Source organism: Hesperophylax consimilis, chromosome 15, assembly GCF_061612785.1.
Source record: "Hesperophylax consimilis isolate HC1 chromosome 15, BYU_Hcon_1.0, whole genome shotgun sequence".
In the NCBI taxonomy this organism is placed as follows: domain Eukaryota; kingdom Metazoa; phylum Arthropoda; class Insecta; order Trichoptera; family Limnephilidae; genus Hesperophylax; species Hesperophylax consimilis.
The window spans coordinates 5,075,121-5,084,112 of NC_142850.1; positions in this window are offsets into that span (position 1 = coordinate 5,075,121).

Sequence of the window (8,992 nt, forward strand, 5' to 3'; positions counted from 1 at the left end):
AGATTCTTAAAAAGTAAATGGTAAAATTTCACATAAATTTATCAAAACGAATTTAAACATTCAGGAAAATCACAAAAACGATACAAGGAATAGCAAAAAAATTATTACACCATTTGGGAAAATACCATATATTTACTCAAAAAAGTAAAAATCGTGATGTTATTAATCAAAACGTGACTTTGGCGTGTACTAGAATGCTAATATTACAAAAAATTACATTATTGAAGTTGCTGTAGCTGAAAAGGATTTTTAATTTTTTTCAAAAATTAGAATTTTCGTATTTCCAGATAATTTCAGTTTGGCCGTGCGCTGCACGGATTTTCTGAAAATCTACCATAGAAAAAATTGAATTTTCGAAAGAAAATTAAAATCGTTTTCAGCTACAACAACATCAATAATCAACGACTACAATAACAATAAATAATTATTTTACACCCGCAGAGTCGACTAAAGGTTAATAAGCGTCGGGAAGCGGTAAAAAATTGGAAAAATTGGACGACGTTCATAATTTTAACAAAGGAAAGCCGGTACTTCTAGATTTTAAATTAAAACGTTTAGAAATATTGATAGTGTGTGCATCTGTAGTGTTGGTAATATATGATATTGTGTATATGTAGTTCCAATGGCGCTCAACAGACGCCGTTAGAGTGTGTAGTTTCAAGTTAGGTTATATAGTAGTATAGTTTGAAGGTGTCTCCATAGGTGTCAGTAGTAGTACCACATGATAGAGACAACATCTCGGACGTTTGTGATGAATTTGTTCGTTAGCATTATTATATTTCCTTCATAAAACAAATTAAAGTTGTATTAACAATTATTGTGTATTACCATTGTCTCATCTCCCGTGATAATTGAAAATGAGTTGGTAGCCTGAAAAATCCCGTTCTTCTTCTGTGCTGAAAGAGAAGCTGAAAGTTTTAAAGGGAAATATTCAGCGGGAGGAAGCGACTTGCTGCTGTAATTTCAGTATATTGTCTCGTTTGCGGTCTCTCTATTCAATAAATGTGATTTAGTCTGAAACTCGCAAGTTAAACTTCTCTGGTATCCGATTCAATTAGAATAAGCGACAGGACGGGAGTTTATAACTGAACCGTTGGCTGGAGAGTGGAGGCAACGGGGGTGGCTAAAGGATGAATAAGCATCTGGATAGCTGATAACGCATAAAGCAATTGAGATCCCAATTACACTATTATAAGCTTGACTAGCTGTCGGGCGAATTCTAATATCTAAATTAACGCTATTTAAGGCGTATTAACCAGCGACCGAGAATTCGAATTTCGTCAAAAGACAGTCTCGCGATCGGACGTTTTTTAGAACGAGACAGAAATACCATATTCATTCCACTGCCAGCCGTACACTCCGTACGGTGGCGGTCGAAACCTACAGCATGGTTCCGATGAAATAACAATTATTGTGTTTGAATTTTCGGTTGTAGCTTTCTTCCTAACAAGTAGTTACATACATATTTGTAAATTATACGTCGGAGTGCGTAAACATAAATAAATACAAATGCAGTGCGTTGACATAGTAGGTACAAAATAGGTAGGTATTTGAATAAACATTTTTTTTTAATTTTTCAAATATTTGTATTCACTTGTTTTTTTTTTAAATTTGATTTTACATAGGTTTTACAAAAGTGATTAACATTAAGTTTGATTGTAAAAATCTCTCGTCTTACATATTTATCCGTTTGTAAGATAGGTATTACCAGTAAGTTTTATTTCTAATACTTAAAGTAAGTATATCAAAATAACCTTGTTTTTTTTCTTCTAAAACAAGAAGCTCAATTCACAATATGACATTATGAAACTGACAAAAAAATAACACTAAAAATACTAAATATGTTGAATTATACCAATGTAATAGGGAATTGGACAATAGAATAGAAATTATTAACAAAAACATGATTTGAATCGCACATCACGAATCAAAACCGTTATTTTGACGGGAATCATATACGCATAGACTAAAATGCGGCATTTCCTGCTCTTTTGTAGTTAAATATATTTATATGAGGAAGATTTTGAAACAGAAATTGTGCAGCTTAATGTGTAACTAAGAAAATTTTATGACAAATAAGTTTACATGGAAATGGAATTAATCTCCTTCGAAGTACTGTGCTTGACTAGAGATATACTTATCCCAACGTTGAATCCATGACTGGAAACATTTTACCACGAGTTACCCGACACCGTGTGTACAAGGTACTGTTGCATACGTGTTGCTCGCGCAACGCCGGGTAGTAAATTATGGTTTATGATTATCGCGGTAATTACAGTTGAATCGGTCACCGTAATATACCATGCATTTCCCGACACCATAATAATAATAATAATAATAATTGGATGACTTGTATAGCGCCGTTTTTGTGCAAAATCACCTCAAGGGAGCTGAAATCACCTCAAGGGCGCTGGTATACAAGGGTATGGTTTTGTGCGTGTAACTCGCGTAATACCGGGAATTATTGATATTTTATAATTACCGCGATATTCACGGTTTCAGTCACCGTAATTTCACCACGAGTTTCCCGACACCGTGTACACGTGGTAATGTTGCATGCGTGTAAATCGCGCAACACCGGGAAGTAAATGCTTGTTTATAATTACCGTGGTAATTAGAGTTGAATCGGTCACAGTAATATACTACGCGTTTCCCGACACCATGTATACAAGGGTATGGTTTTGTGCGTGTAACTCGCGTAACGCCGGGAATAATTGCTAGTTTATAAATACCCCGATATTGACGGTTTCGGTCACCATAATATCCATGATTCACAATATATTGTAGGTATTACCTATTTACATAATAAAATAATAATATTATTAATGTAAATTACACATACCGACGGAATTTTAGAGACAATATTTGCTTCAGAATCACAATCATTCGTCGGTAGGTGATTATTTTCCCTGAAAATTAAACAACACAAAATTATCGCTAAATGTTATAAAAAATATATGCGTATTCTGACTGATTCGTTTGAACGACCCTGTAGCATATAGAGTACGTACAATGTACAAGGATAATTAAATATGACTAACCCTTTTTTTCTGCAAATATTTCGCCCATGTACGTTTTTGATGACGAAATTTTTGTTTTCTTATAAAACTTTTGTCCGATAGTATTTTTCTCCCCATTTTTAAACGAGGAATTTCGTTAAAATGTTATCAAGTAGACTGGCGTGGAATAGACGTCCGCTCGCCGCCCTGTCGCAGCGGGGAGTGATAAAAATTTCGGCTTGCGCCGGGGTAATCAGAAACAACGAACAAACAATTAACGCGAATCGAAATTAATTACTATTATATACTTTAAGAATATATTTCTTGGTCATAAATTATTTTTAATGTTTCAATAATATCATAGTAAATTATTTTTGTAAAAAAATCTCAACTATACCAATTTGTAAGGTCATAAATAAATAGTCAAATTGAGGGATTTTCGTCACAAAACGCGTCCTCGGATTTATTTATTAGTAATTTTATTTGAAATAAAAACAAAATTCTTATACATACATGCGATAGATAATTTATTGATTGTTTATACTGTATTATTATATGATTTGAAATATTTGTTGTATAATACAACTTTGCCTTTGAAAATGCAACAAATCTGCGCATCGTCCAACGGTAACACTTTATTATGGTATGAAAATAATATTATTTTTCAAAATTTAACATCTTACTTTAATAGATAAAATAACGATTTATCGAAATCAATATGTGTTTTTCTCTAGAAAAGTGTCCATACGTTTAAAACTGGCCTCAAAAATGCCAAATTTCAGGTCAAGTGATATGATATGAGTCATTCAATATTGCGAATCCGTTAGCACGTGAAGCTATATATTACCTGTTGGGTGGGAGGCTCGACTAGCGGTCGGACGAGTCCTTTTCTCATACAAACTCCTTTCAACAACAAATTGTTCTTTGTGCTACAGTTCTTTTTGAAAATCACATAAATTTAATTATTTTATTAAAAATACTTAATTTATTTTATTAAAAAAAAATTCAAAGTTAAGTTAGTTAGGTTTAGCTAAAAAACTGAAAAACTTTTGTTTATTTTTATTTTTTTTTTGTTTTTTTTTTTGGTTTTTAGTTTTTTTTTTTTGAATTTTTAGTTGTTTGTCTTTACAATATTAAGACAAATAATTTGTTTGCGTCCACATATAAGCAATATATATGAATAAATAGTTTTGTTCATTTAAAACTCTAACTCTAACTCTAAAAAATCTTTCGATAAAGGCATACAAATACAATATTTTATCAAAGATTGAATCCAATATTTTATTGTATGCCTTTCTTGAAAGAATTGTGTTTCTTACGGCTAAAAACATTCATATTGCGTATGAACGTGCGCAAACAAATAATCTCTATTAATATTGTAAAGCAGTCTTGAGAAAGGCGTATTTTAATAAAATAAATTATTTGACTCCAATTATGAACACTCAGAATATAAGGAGTGTGGCGTTTGACCTAAATTCTACTCAAGCGAAACAATAGGAAAAGTTTAATTTTATCCTAAGCATATTTTTTGATATTCATTAAAGCCAGTTGGCGGTTAAGATTATTCGATTAGCGATTTCGCATTAAAATTCGCCATTTTCTATAAAAGACAACGTGTCATTCATTTTTGACGAATTACATATATAGAAACGCCGTATTCGTGTTTGACGTATCATGATTCATTACGATTCGTCAAAGACGGAGCACTGTGCGAACGTAGCGTAACTATAATTCGATAGTCACTTATTATTATTCTTCCCAAATACATCAATTCCGATATTTTGGCAAAGGCAAGATCATAAGAATTAATTATTTTTTTAATGATAAACTAATGTGTATAAAACAAGGTTTTATGCATAGCATAAAGGATAACAAATAATTAAAAGCAATAATTAATCGCCTTTAATATTTCATATTTAATATCTCAAAAATATTTCACCAACAAATGAAGATATAATATGTCTCGACGCCATCTAGTGAGAAATTTAGCATTAACAAAGCCTTTCCTAAAAAATTAAAGTTGGTTGTTTACAGGTGGAAAAAATATAACAAGCAGTAATTGTTGATTGAGGTTCTAGTACATATTGAATTATTTGGCGGGTTAGAAATAAGCTGAAGAACCTGACCGGATATCAGAAGGCACGGGTTCAATTCACGTTGGCATTTATTTTTACTCGGGAGATATTTTCAATTTGTATTGATATTTCAGGCGACTAATTATTGCTTATAATTAATTATTTTACATACATTAATATTCAGTTTTGTCTTACGGAGATACCCAACTAACGTACTCCACTTATCCCGAATCTTTAGGGGTGAAACGTTTGAGGGGGCGAGGTGTTTTCCTTCCATTCTTTCACCGCTCTGCTCCCCGGTTCTTGTTACGTTCAACTCACCGCCGGGATAAATTCAAATGAATCGTGAATCATTGTGACATCACAATCAAATAAAAGGCTACGTTTGTCACTCATCTGGCAACTCGGAAATCCATATGCTTCACAATTATTTTTTAACCTGTTTCAGTCACATCACACGGAGAAAAATGAGAATTATTGGTAATTCGTTTAAAAGCGGGATTGCAAGTCTTTAACGAATGAATTAACAAGGTTTCCCGATATTTTTTTTGTAATTATCAAATCCATTACCACGATGTTGGAAGTTTATTAGGAAACCAGTTGATTCATTCGTTAAATCCTTTTTTTTAATAAATTAGCAATACTCATAGGAAAAAGGCGTATTTGTAAAAAAAAACAATTACCCAGAATATAAATTGGAGAGTGGTAAATACTCTGGTGAACGACAACTATTATTAGTCGAAAGGTCAGTTGGATTGACTTTAGAAGAACCCCGTCTGGGGAATACATATCCAAGAATTGGTCCTAGACAATCGGGAGAAGTTCAGACTCTTATGATGTACTTAAGAAGTAGCTACAAGCCAAAAATGTGTATATTCTTTTTATATCTTATATCGTAGGTAATAGGCATTAAAATCGCTTGACAAATGGAGTCTAGAAACATTCGTTTTCAAGCAAAAAACTGTTTTTTTTTATTTTTTAAATAATTTTATAAGAAAGCAAAAAGTTAATCAAGTGAAACTGTCACAGATAAACTTAGTTATAATACGGTATTTTTTAAAAGTTGTTTCCTTTATGCGTTCATACATTTCTATTGAAAATGTTATTTTTTTTGTAGTTTGCATTTATATTTTTTATTGAGTAATTTAGTTTTTTATTTGTATTCTACTCAAGTGAAGCAATAGGAAAACTTTCAATTTATCTAAAGCATATTTTTTGGTATTCATAATGTACACCAATTCGTTATAAAGATTAATCAAAATAGTGATTTGGAATTGAGCTTCGCCTTAATCTCATTTAAAAGCAAAAACAAACAAAAAGTTGACGCATTTCAGGTGCAGTCTTATTTAGATTTTGGAATTTCATATCAACGGTATTTCTACCTTACGAATTTCTTGTATTTTTATTCCCAGAAGAAGCACCAAACTCTATTTTTGAAACGACGCGAGACGACAAATCAAATCCAGACTAAATGGTTTATGAAGAAATGGTGTCGAGAAAATACTTTATTTTTCTGAAAAACTCGACTTTATTCAGATTAATTATATTTTTCACATAAAAATAACTTTTTAAAGCTTAAGAGGTATGACTGCGCGGCCTTTTACTTATGAAACTTAATTTTGATTTGAAGCCAAAATCCTCTTTCAAACTGAAATTATTCTATTATTCCAAAGATATGTATTTAAATTTTTGGAATAAGTTAATGAGTAAAACCTCAAACTTTAATATTTAAATATTGAAGACAACATTAGCGCTACACTAGCAAGACACAATCTAGATTGCATTTAGTTCGAGTTGAATCTTGCGAACATACATAAAGTTGGCATCCAATAAAAATGTTCGGTGAGAAAAATAGGGACAATGCTGGTAGTTCTTATTTGAAGTATAATACATTTGAATATGACCAAAGGAAATGGGATCCCATTAGTGCAGTTGGTAGTGCAGCGCCCCGGCAAAGCTAAGGACCTGGGTTCAAGTCTTAGATGTAACCGTATCTTTTTCTGTCAAACTTTCGTTAGAATATTGCTAATATTATGTTCAGTATCTAAATTTGTAAGATTATTTTTTATATCTGTCCAGATATGTGCAATTTTATTTACTTTCGTTTTAATTTTAAAATATAGTACATTAAATATATCCTACCTTCTATGTAAATATTTATAATGAAATACAAAATAGTGAATCTGTATTCTTCGTCCGTTTATTTGACCTGTAATAACTAGTAGTTCTGTAAGCATTTAGTAGACGTCGCGTCCAAAAAGTGTGTTTCTAATTTTATATTTAAAAAAAAATCAAAACCAAAATTTCAAACGAAATCATTAGAGTAGGTACTTAAATGCCTCCTACATAATTATAAATGAGATGTTTTATATCTCAATGACAATTCTTTTTTCAAACATTCCTCAACCCGGTTGGTATCATTATCATGCGGAAGTAGGAACCATGATCATGCGAACTCTGGCGGGATAAAAATATGGCATACAACAACGCCACCATCTTGATCCGGATCCGGAACGTAACAAACAAATTTCACAGAGTTAAAAAAGAACCTGGCTACACTCAGTCATTAATTGGATAATTTGTATAGCGCCGTTTTTTGTCTAATAATCACCAAAAGGGCGCCCCACAAATATTTCTTTCGGGGATTCATCTAATTATTGAAATTATAATTTTTTACGCGTTTAGTTATTTTCAATGTTGCCGACTGCGATAAGTTGTAGAAGTCGCTATAATTATCACTCCAGATGAGGCAAATGTGAATGGAAGAAGAAGTCAGGGAAGTTTGAGAAAGACATGGCACGATCAAATTAACCAAATACTTGAGTCGGGCCACGTCAAATGATATGTACATGTTTGATTGATTCTTCTTCTTCTTTCGGGGGGGTCAGAGGGGGACTTCTAGATCTGCGAGCCATTCTAGGGCCTCAGGCGTCGCCATGTGAACGTCATCAATCTCGCTGGGGAATGAATGCAGCGGGCATTCGTTGACCACATGTTTGATTAATTCATTTCTTAATGGTCTGCAATCCAGTTTTTTAACTGGATTATCAAAAATTTGAAGATATTTTTAATAAATTACACGGAGAATACTTACTGATATGAAATATTGTTAATTTATTATAAATATGGTAAAATAATTTGTTTTTCTGTTAAAAACTGGACTGGAGCTAATGATCTGACAAATTTCAGAAACAACTATCAGTAAAGCACAAATATGTTATGAGGAAGTCGGAATACGCATCTCCTTCACCTCCTCACTCCCAGACCCCAATCGGGGATGTCACAGTCTCACTGGCTCCAGACGGTTGGGAGCAGTTGGGACTCTTGTGCGGTATTCACATAAAAAAATATATCCATATAATACATATTAATGATGTGAAGCTCATATTATATAGTGTGAAATATAATATCGTAAAATTATTTGAAAACTTTACAGTAATTACGACCTCAATATCGGAGATTTCCAACAAAAAGTTGAACTCTGTGAAACCATTTTCGCAACACTAATTTGAAACTAACTGTTTATTGTGGTTTTTGCATTTGGCAATGGGACCACCATCGTCGCCACTTCTGTTTACGCTTTGCTTTTGTTTTTGAATATTTTGGCGGATTCCCAGATAATGTACTTACCGAGCGGGAAGTTTAAAACAACCCTTCAAAGTTCAGGTTCTAATCAAACAGCTCAGGAAAATCGATGGTCCGTGATTTATTTGATACAACGAATTATCGATAGTATTTTTTTTACCGAAATTCCAAACAGTAAGCCCTTAACAAAAAAATCCCTCAAGGCCTAATCTCCTTTGTGGAGGGTATTTTTTAAGGAAAGGAAGGAGTGGAAGTTCTGGGACGGAAATAGGTATGATGGGTGAGTAGGAAGCTAGGGATCAGTTTTTTCAGGAGTTACGGACGTATGATCTT